The sequence below is a fragment of the Solenopsis invicta genome, chromosome 5 (assembly GCF_016802725.1).
Source record: "Solenopsis invicta isolate M01_SB chromosome 5, UNIL_Sinv_3.0, whole genome shotgun sequence".
Taxonomy (NCBI): Eukaryota; Metazoa; Arthropoda; class Insecta; order Hymenoptera; family Formicidae; genus Solenopsis; species Solenopsis invicta.
This window is the reverse complement of record NC_052668.1, coordinates 8,708,953-8,718,159: the sequence shown is the minus strand read 5'-3', so window position 1 is coordinate 8,718,159 and position 9,207 is coordinate 8,708,953. Positions and strand designations below refer to the sequence as shown.

Sequence of the window (9,207 nt, the reverse complement as noted above, 5' to 3'; positions counted from 1 at the left end):
ACAGGTGCTCACCGGGCATGGCTGCTTTGGTGAGTACCTGTGCAGAATACGTAAGGAGCCGACGACGCGGTGCCACCATTGCGACGCCAAAAGGGACTCCGCGCAGCACACGCTGGAATACTGCCCAGCGTGGGATGAGCTGCGCGGAGTCCTGAGAAGAGTGATCGGAGACGATCTCTCCCTGCGGGCCATCATCAGCCAGATGGTCCGCAGGGAGAGCGCCTGGGTCGCGGTCTCCTTCTGGGAGCAAGTAATGCGGCAGAAGGAAGAGGCCGAGACTATTAGGGGAAGGAGGCCGGGGGGACGCATGCCCCCCGGCGATAACAACGACGACAGGGGCGGCGGGGACGGGGGCCATGACCCACCTTGGCTCCCCCCCGACCGCCACGAAGAAGAAGGCCCGCCCTCCGCCCTTCGGGCCGTAGTGTCTCGTCTGCCAACAGGCGGCGGGGGTGCGGGCGATCAGTTGCCGTCGCCCCCTCCCTCCCCACAATTGGGTAAGAGGAGGGAGGAGAGCGACGGCGCTAACATAGAGAGAGGGCGACCCTCCTCCCCAGCGGCTGCCGGCCCCGCCTTTGGGACGCGCAGCCGCGGGAGGAGGGCCCCTCACATCGGTGGTAAGCCCGGCGAGGCAGATCTGACCTGACGGTCTGGGGGGGGGGGGCGACCCTGCGGTATAACGCGGAGTCGCTCCCCCCACTACCTCGCCGGGCGGGGGGAGAGGGAAGGATCTTCTCTCTCCTCCCCCAAGGTAGTAGGGAGGACCGCGCCACCGTCAGTGCGGCGCGAAGAGGCCCGGGGTTACGGCGGGGTCGGATACCCCGGGCTTTACCCCCGAAACAGCAGAGGAAGAGGCCGGGGGGGATGGTGTCCCCCTCCCCCGACCTAGGGCGGATCAGGCCCACAAGCCCTGCCGGGTGCGACCATGTTGGGCGCACCTGGCGTGCTGAGTCGGCTCAGGCCGACCGGGTCCGGGGGGCTCCGAAAGTATGCTGCACGCGTTCCCGGAGCCCCCCAGTCACGGACCAGGGCAGGACACTCGGAGAGGTTTCAGTGGGTATGTCTCCGTCGACACGTTGTCAGCGGGGAAGAGCCCCACATAACTACCAGGCCTCCCCCCCGGGGCCTGGGGTATGCGATAACGCATTTCCTCTCCGTTATAAAAAAAAAAAGGAATCGAAAATGTTAAAAAATTATTTATATTTACTTTCAGTTCTTCTACAGCGTAAACAAAAATTTGAAGATTGTTGTTTCCGAGAAAAAATATTTTAAGATATTTATGTGTGAAAAGCCTGTCGATTCTCAACACGGCGGGCGATTACTACCCGGCGGCGCGGGAAGATTTGCAATTTTCCTTTTGCTAAATAGCTATTATACTAGCATTAGCAACTTATAAATTTTGCGTTTTCTAACTTGTTTTTAAATTTGCGGTTTTTAATTAACGAAATAGTAGGAACATAAAATTACCAAATATCAAACATTATAAGTATAATTATGTATAACAATGCATAACATACAAAAAAAATCATTAAAGATTATTGCATAATCTTGCGTGTAACAGACTGATTCCGGTATAAAATAATTTTGCATTCTATCGTACTTATTGAAACAGATAAAACATAAAATTATCGAGTGTTTTTAATCGTCACTGCCTTTTAAAGATGACATTCTAAGTTTTTTCTTCCTTATCGTAAAATGTTTTGAAATGTTGGGAGTAAGAAATTCGGAGCTTGCGCAAGCCTTCAGTAATCATTTGGAAAACATATTCTGACTGTAGTCGCACCGGCAGAAATGGTGTCCCTCGGCGCTGGCGCTGGACTGCCGCACATACGCGAACCCGTTCACGTACGTGTCTCTAGCACATATGTAATACTCCTATAATGCTAGTGGCGTATCCTCACAATAGGCGGTAGCGACGCCAAGAAAGTGAGATAGACATACAATATATATAGGTAATCATGTACTACGAACGTTATACGCATATGCTGGCGTAACCGGTTTAGTGGAGTTGACTTGACGCTACAAATCTTTCTTCTCTTTCTGTTTTTACTGAAAGAAAGAAGAAGAAAAATGCTTCAAAGCATTTGTAGTAGGAAATCCACTGCAGACTTAAAAAGCTGTATTTAATAATAAGATTTAAAAATTATCTGTTAAGAGAAGAAACAATATGATCAGTTAATATTTATTTTTATTGTCTTTCTTATGCTATAAAACAAAAATGTAAATTATATAAAATAATTTGCTATAAAACAGAAATAAAAAATATAAGTGACATAAAAACAAAACAAAAAGAAGATTTTTATATAATATACATCTGTATATAATATTAAAACTATAATAATACTAAAACTAGTAATAACATAATACTAAAACTATATACTTTTACATAATACTAAAATTATAAACATTTGTAAACATAATACATAAAAACTATTGATGACTAAATAAAATAAGTTTTGTATATTTTTGACGAATAAAATTATTTTTGATAGACATATTTTTGGCTTTATGAAACAGTCTTACGTTTATGTATAATGATATTAAATGTTTACACAATTGTGTTCTATGATTGTCAAGTACATCTTGAGATAATATATAATTTTGCATAGCATCACTAGAAAATGGAGATAATAATCTACGATATATAGTAATTGTTAAAAATTGTTTAATTTTATTTTTTTGCAATTCATTTGTATATTGCCGGATAGTTGTTTCTGACAATTTTACAAATCCTGTATACATCATCAGATGGTTTTAAATATGGCCTTCTATTTTTTAGTTCTGATAACAAAGGCATTTTATTACCCAATAATTGATTTTTACAAAAATCACAAGTTATAATTTTATATAATTTATTACAAATATATCCTGCTATATATTGTACTATATTATCTATATATGGTGTGAGCTGCCAAAATGTGTTTATATAATCATGCTCGAAAATGAGTGTTTCCTCATCAGAATTTTCTATTTTTTCATTTGCTAGGACACATAAACATTTTTGAATTTGATGATACAAAAATTTCTAAACTATCAGAAATACAATTGCCGTTATCAAACTCTTTCAATTCATGCCTGATTAAGGCGATGCTGGACTGACGGTGAAACTCACTCGACGTCGGTACTTCAGATTTTTCTTCTAGAAACTGTGGGTCGCGCGTGAGGCAAAGAGTAAGGGGAATAGGCTAGCGCTCTTTGTCAAACGCACTCATCTTTCCTTGTTCTTTTGACTTTAGCGCCTCTAATGCAACATCGAGGAACTAGTGCTCTGTCTCACTCAGTCTCACTCTTCACCGATTCTCACATCGATTCTGCACGCACACATAAACACGATATTTTTGATTGGAAATATCTTTTATACTAAAGCTTCTAGGATCGTTTTGAAAGCACACTAACAATCTTACGTGTAATTCACAGTACGCTGGATGGTTATTTTGTAGGTACAAAGTCTAGAACTTTTATACGCAATATATATTGTCACGATACTACTACAGAAGCACATAGTTTTGCAACTTCTTTCCGTTTTTCGTGTCAAATTGTAGCCAGCGTATTATGTTTTTATCAATACTTTAATTGTAGAGAAGGATTTATCATTCTGTGAATTCAATAAAAAGTTTACTGAAATTAAAAATAATAGTGTTCAGTCGGTATCTCCAGCATCGCCTTAATAGACGTTTGTATGCACTTTTCAGTTACAAAGCATTCGGGTTATTATTAAAACCACCAGAACTTTGTATAGCACTAAAAAACGTCTCAAGAAAATCTTGAGACAATTTATATGTTAATAAATATGTCATTCCTCAAGATTTTAAACAATCAAAAAAAGGAAAAATATTTCTTAAACATATAATTAGTCCAAGAAACCTAGTTTTTCTGTTAGTTTTTAATATGGGAGTACCTGTTTCATCCTGTAATGTATTAATATAGTTTTCAAAATTCTTAGCATGTGTTTGCAATTGTGTATAATTTTCGAAAGTTAATGGTTTGTTAAAATTATGCCGGGAAAATTTGTTTTTGCAATTTAATATATCACCCATGTTATCAAACAGAATTCTGCAGTTGCTTTGCAATAAGCAAATTGACGTTTTATTGTAGAATCTGGTAACATTAACAAAAACATGAATGATGTATATACATTTTTACTTAAAGTTTCTATTGCTAATTTAACATTCATTTTATTATTTTGAAAATTTATATGTTTGCTACTAAGTTTGTTAGCAGCTTTTAAACCTTCTTTTTCTTGCAATTTGTGAAGGTTAACTATATGACTCCATTCAATTTTTTTACTATTTGATGTTTGTAAAATCTTTTTATCTCCTATAGCATTTCTCGCTAATTTGATCGTATGACAAAAGTCGAAAAACACATAACATTTTTCTGGTGTTACAGGATTTGTAAAATATGGTTTAAAATCACTTCCATATGTAAAATTTGTACCCAAAGCAGTACACATGCTGATGTTACTTGAAGCACCATCAAAAGTAATAACAAAAATCTTACAATTTATTTTATGTAATTGTGTGAATGCAACAGATAACAGATTCGAGCGTTCTGGGCCATTTAAGAATCTTATTAAAAAATATCCAATTGGGAATTTCCAACTATCATTTAGAGATACTGCCATTAACACTAAAGCATTTTTAGCTGTAAAAGCAGATTTCTTTGGATTATCTTCTTCATTTTCTAACGTACCAAAATCAATACCACTATGAAATTTTTCTTTATCAAAAATCATCTCTTCTCTTGTTGCCATTTCATCTATAACTAATTGTAAGTTAATAATAAAAGGTTTAGAATTATTATTATTATTATTATGCAAAGCAATAGCATTTAATGCTTCATTCGTGAAACCAGGAGATCCATTGACTACACCAGTGCTCGGAATTAGTGGCACATTTCGAGCCGATTTCCGAGGCGACGCCTACTGTCTCCCCTCGAGCCCCTCACTCCGCTCGCGGGCCAACAGCCGAGCTGCTGGCCGCGCGTCAAATGTTGTGGCTCAGGAGCGTAGAGCGTCCCTTGTAAAAGAAATAGCCTAGGGCCTAGAACCTAGAAATAATTATTATTTTTATAAATAATTATATAAAAATTTAATATTAATGTATGTAATATATACATACAATATAAATAATTATAAAAAAATTTAATATTATTGTATGTAATATATACATACAATATAATATACATATATTATAATAATATATTTCCAAAATATATAATTAAAAACTTAAAATTTGAAATTAAAATCTAAACAATAGCTTTCCACATTACCCATGAGGTACTATTGCGAATGCGTTTTTTTTTTAAGTGGTTTCCCCAGTAGGCCTAATCCACTAAAAAAATAACTAATTGTAAGATAATGTAAAATGTGGTTTAGCAAAAAAAAAACGCATTCGCAATAGTACCTCATGGGTAATGTGGAAAGCTATTGGTTAGATTTTAATTTCAAATTTTAATTTTTTAATTATATATTTTGGAAATATATTATTATAATATATGTATATTATATTGTATGTATATATTACATACAATAATATTAAATTTTTATATAATTATTTATATTGTATGTATATATTACATACATTAATATTAAATTTTTATATAATTATTTATAAAAATAATAATTATTTCTAGGTTCTAGGCCCTAGGCTATTTCTTTTACAAGGGACGCTCTACGCTCCTGAGCCACAACATTTGACGCGCGGCCGGCAGCTCGGCTGTCGGCCCGCGAGCGGAGTGAGGGGCTCGAGGGGAGACAGTAGGCGTCGCCTCGGAAATCGGCTCGAAATGTGCCACTAATTCCGAGCACTGGACTACACGATACCAATTCCGTATCGTCGAAGGATTTAGTAATAAGTTATTCCACGTTTTTCGTACATAATTACATGCTTTGGGTGAATAGAAGTGCAACGTTAAGGCAAAACTACGTATTTCAGGAGAATAACTACCACCTTTCTTCAATTTTCTTGTTACTATTGCCTTCACAGTTTATAGTAATATATTCTAAAAGGAATAAAAAATAAAAATAAGCATATATTTGACTCAGCATTGTATATATCTTATTTCATTTTTTTAAATTAAATTTAATCAATACATAATACAATTTGTTTAATTTTGTATTATGTATAATTGTATATAAATTATATAATTAATACATTGATTTACTTAATTCGTGATAATTATATAATAAAAAGTATATAAATATAATTGTGTATATAATATGATTTGTGTAAAATGTTGATTGTATATAAATTATATATAATTAATTGTACATCTAAATTCATATATCTAAATTGTATATCTAAATTTCCATTAATATATAAAATATACTGTAATAATTTCAATATTTTGAAGATCATGTTGGGCATGTATAAATATATAGGGAAGAGAAGAGCACATTTGAACATTGAGTACATTTAAACATCCTTTAAATTTTGATATTGTAGCATGCCATGAAAAATGTGTTGATTCAGGAATTAGTTACCTAATAAGACATTATTGATATTAATAAACACTAATGGCATTGATTTTGGTATATTTTAGTAAACTTATTAATTATGGTATATAGAATATATAATGTCAAAATGTAAGGATTGTTCAAATGTACCTCCATCTTTTCTCTACAAAAAATATGTATTATTATTATTTTAACATATACTCTACCATTAAATGATCTCCAGCATCATCAGAAATTAAACTTGATTCTTTTAAATGAGACATTAAATCCTGTAATGTAGCAATTCGCATTACAAGCCTTCTATTTTGGTCTTGTAAAGATTTTATTTGTTTGCGTTTCTTTTCGTCCTCTGTTTTCATAAATTTAATTACTCTCCTTGCTTTTCTCGGTATACTAACATCAAAGCTATTGATTTCTGATATATATCTAAGTTCTGCAAAAAAGCGTTTCTTTGGAGGAGAATAGCAGTCCTCTTCAGAATCTATAAAATATTTATTATTACAAAAGCATTATTACAAAAACATTCGTATTATTTTGCAATTAGAATATTTATTTTTATTTCTTTTTATATAATTTACATTTAACTTACTTGAATAAGAAACCTTTGATGTTGATGGAACATCACAATCACAATTTATATCATCAGATATATTTAAAGATGTTTCAATTGATTTTGGTATATTAGTACTATCTTTTAGCACATTTGATAATAATATTGGTGGATGATTTTAAAGATATTTCTGGTAAAGTTGTTACATTTGTTGTTGAGACATCAGTAATATCCAAGTTGGGTATAATACCAAGAGATAGTTTCCATTTTTCTTGTACAATTAAATTCCGAGGTACTTTAAAATGAAATGAGCAAAGAAACAAATGGGATACATCATCTCTCTCCTGCAATCCGCAATTTTCAACTCATTTTTTACATATTTCTGGATTTTTCAGAAATCTGAAAATTTAATTTTTATTAATTTGTAAGCTATCCCAGATAGCACACAATATTTATGATAAATATTAATAAATATTTATCATAAATATTTTTTATAAATGTTATAGAAATATTTTATACATATTTTATATATATATTTTATACATATTTTATATATATATATATATATAGTATATATATATATGACGGAAAAAAGTTATAAAAATCTTTATCAAAAGTATTATTAAAATATGTTTTAAAATATTGGTCGCGACTTGGATGGGTGACCGCTTCGGAATTTCCGAAAAAAATTCCTAAGAATAGAATTTTTTTGCAAAAATTGTTTTTTAAAATATAGAAATATTGTTTTACTCATTGGGATTATATGGCGTAATATAATATTTATGCGGATATTTCAAACATTTTCAACATAATTATCATAAATCATAAATATTTTTGAAACATTTATGATAAATATTTATGATCGGTCTAATCTACGGCCATAAAAACATTTATTAAATGTTTTGATAAATGTTTATAAAATATTAAAATAAATATTATAAATATTTAGTAAATATTTGATAAATATTTTGTGCTATCTGGGATCGTATACTTGATTATTTTTTATTATTATTTGTCAATTTATTTATTTGTGTAAAGAAATCTTTTTGGTCTTTGATGCAAATCTTCCACATACATAACAAGATTGCATTTTTATTTATTTTCTTTCACTCGTGGGTGCAATTGTTTCGTGTGAGACTGAGAGGTTAGAAAATTATAAGTTCAACTCTCATTCATAACACGCGCGCATGCGCGTTTGGCTCGTAGTACACGAACTGTGGAAGTGAGAGGTTGATATATGTCTGACCCGTGATGTTTGCGTCAGCGTTTCAGCTTGACTTGCAATATAGGAGTATTACATATATGGTCTCCAAGCAGCGCAGCAAAGATCGGGGAGCGGGCAGAAAGTAGTGGGGGGGCGTTATGATCGTGCATTCTCGGTTGCTTGATGTTGGATCGAGAAAGAAAGCATATACGACGGGAAGGTATGGGCAAATTCGGTGTTTCTGCTCTGCGCTAAGCGAGCGGTATACTAACGGGATACCATTTGGTTGCGCGCTGTTTCAATTTTTAATTACATAGAGAAATTTTTTCGGTTACAAAGATTTGTCTGAAAAATAATGTAAATAGAATTACGGTTTTTAATAATTTATTAAAATTATGTCATCACGGCAATATAGCGTCAATTCATGGGACTGTTACTTTAGGTTGAGACATAATTTTAATTATATAATTAATGAAACTCGTAAATTTTTTTACACAATTACTTTTTAAAATAATCTGTATTAAAAAATAATTTTAATTTGAGAAATTTATAGAAATGTTAATATTATCTATGATAAGCTTCTTTACTCTGTGATTAGCGTAAAACAATTCTCTGAAAAGTGACAGACTTCTTCATATTTTGACGTTACAAATGATTGTAAGAAATTTAAGAAAAATCAGAATCTGACGTTCATCGGAGTCCATTCTCAAAATATTGTTTTACGCCAGTTACAAAGTAAACTGGCTTGCCAGATAACGTTAATATTTCTATAAATTTCTTAAATTAAAATTATTTTTTAATACAGATTATTTTAAAAAGTAATTGTATAAAAAAATTTACGAGTTTCATTAATTATGTAATTAAAATTATGTCTCAACATAAAGTAATAGTCCCATAAATTGACTCTATATTGCCGTGATGACATAATTTTATTAAATTATTAAGAATTGTAATTCTATTTACATTATTTTTCAAACGATCCTCGTATCCGAATAA

The 9,207-nt window shown here is 33.3% G+C and overlaps 1 long non-coding RNA gene across 2 annotated transcripts; it reads right to left on the bottom strand.

Annotated features, from left to right (window-relative positions):
* Window positions 1-608: 608 nt before the first annotated feature.
* Window positions 609-7,451, bottom strand: LOC113003888. 2 transcript variants are annotated; one of them, XR_005574773.1, is made up of 3 exons: window positions 7,047-7,451; window positions 6,664-6,938; window positions 609-2,049 (listed from the first exon to the last, which is right to left on the bottom strand). It is a non-coding gene; the product is annotated as an uncharacterized LOC113003888 (long non-coding RNA). The 2 variants fall into 2 exon arrangements; XR_005574774.1 differs by lacking the exon at window positions 609-2,049 and adding an exon at window positions 5,746-6,003.
* Window positions 7,452-9,207: the final 1,756 nt, after the last annotated feature.